This window comes from Capsicum annuum, chromosome 10 (genome assembly GCF_002878395.1).
Source record: "Capsicum annuum cultivar UCD-10X-F1 chromosome 10, UCD10Xv1.1, whole genome shotgun sequence".
In the NCBI taxonomy this organism is placed as follows: Eukaryota; Viridiplantae; Streptophyta; class Magnoliopsida; order Solanales; family Solanaceae; genus Capsicum; species Capsicum annuum.
In genome coordinates this window covers 129,402,573-129,404,305 of record NC_061120.1, presented here as the reverse complement: position 1 = coordinate 129,404,305, position 1,733 = coordinate 129,402,573, and the positions used below count along the sequence as shown (strand labels likewise).

Here is a 1,733-nt window from a genome sequence, read left to right as displayed (position 1 = left end):
TATAGGTATTAAGGATTAAATCTCATAAAATTTTAGGGACCAAAATCTGGGTGTTGCATCCATGTTTAAGTAAGAATTGGGGTGGCAAACCTCACTTATCATAGAACCCATATCATCCTTTAAAAGGGGAATACAAGTGCGAAAATTTATGGATACTAACTTGGGTTAGCTCTTTTAATAATAACATCTCTTAGAAATAAATATGGTAATTGAAGAAATGTATTGGTAAATTTGCTACACTTGTGAGGTGTTCGAAATAACCCAATTGTGATATTTGGTGTTTTATTGAAAGATTAACATCAATATTCTTTAAACTAGCCTACCCAATACCCTCAACTAAATATGGAGGAATTGTTAATGACCCATGCATGACTCTTTTCTAGGATTATATAACCCTAAGGTTTATTGAATTCACTCTATAATGTTTCAATCTCATAATAGTGTTGAAATGCTTTTATTAAAAACATACTTAAAAGCCCCCCCCCCCCCCCATTTACATTTATATGTTATTTTATTTTGTAGTATGAGTTTACATCTAGTTAACTACCAACACTCGTAGGTATTGAATTCTACGTCTTTACTCCATATGGATTCGACCCCAGTTCTTTGTTAGGTAAATATATTTATGATGATCTCTTTACACCCAATTTGAGGGTAATTTTGAGCTTTGTCAAAAATGGTGTCGTTGCCAAGGAGTGAAACATAGTTTTAACTTTTGTAGTATTTTTAGACCTTGGGTTAGCCATAGTGTTTTAGTTTACATTATTTGTTGTGTTTATCTTTTCTTAGGTTAGAATAATAGCATAAAAACTACCATGAGCCAATATGGTAGTAATGAAAGCTCTTTTTATGGGCTTGAGGATATGGATTATCTTGGAAATACGGACCGAGATAGTGCTATTGATTTTCAACTCAAGAAAGGAAATAAAGTATTTCACGTTAATAGTGTGATGCTTTATTTGTTTTGAATAAAAGGGTTATTTGGACTCCAAGTTCATGAGGATGCTAATATACACTTGGAGAACTTTATTGATGTGTTCTCTTCATTTGACATAACCCATATTTCTCAAGAATTAACTCGGTTACGTCTTTTCCCATTCTATTTGATAGGAGAATCGGTCTTATGGTTGCTGTCTTTTCCCACTGGATCTATCAATTCATGGGTTGTGCTCACAAACACATTCTTATATAGGTACTTTCCTCCTTCTTGAATATTTCAACTAAAAGATGATATCACTAACTTTTTCCAACTCAATGGCAAACCATTATATGAAGTTTGGTAACATTTCAATGATAAGTTCATGCACTTCCCAAATCATGAGGTTCAAGAGAAAATGCTTCTTTAAATTTTATATAAGTCGTTGGATCAATTGAACAAAATTGTGGTTGATAATATTGTTGAGGGTTCTCTTATCAATTTATCTTATGGTGTTATGGAGACTTTATTAGATCAAGTGAAAAAAATAGAAGATGGCATATGAGGGACACCGAGGTGACCATGGGGTTCCCCATGATATATTTTGTAAGCAAAGAGAAAAATAAGAAATATGAGAAAAAGGAAAAAAATATAGCCAAGGTAATGACCTAACTTAACCTTCTTACAAAACATGTGATGGGGGATCCTCCTAAGGCGATCAATATTATTGAATCGAAGAGTACTATTGCTTATTATGGTGAAAAAAGGAAAAGCTTGATGAGTATATTAGTTTCTTATCGAACCATTTGGGGGTTGC

At 32.9% G+C, this 1,733-nt stretch overlaps 1 non-coding gene across 1 annotated transcript; it reads right to left on the bottom strand.

Annotated features, from left to right (window-relative positions):
- Nucleotides 1–1,218: 1,218 nt before the first annotated feature.
- On the bottom strand, nt 1,219–1,324 carry LOC124888309. Its single transcript, XR_007046437.1, has one exon. It is a non-coding gene; the product is annotated as a small nucleolar RNA R71 (small nucleolar RNA).
- Nucleotides 1,325–1,733: the final 409 nt, after the last annotated feature.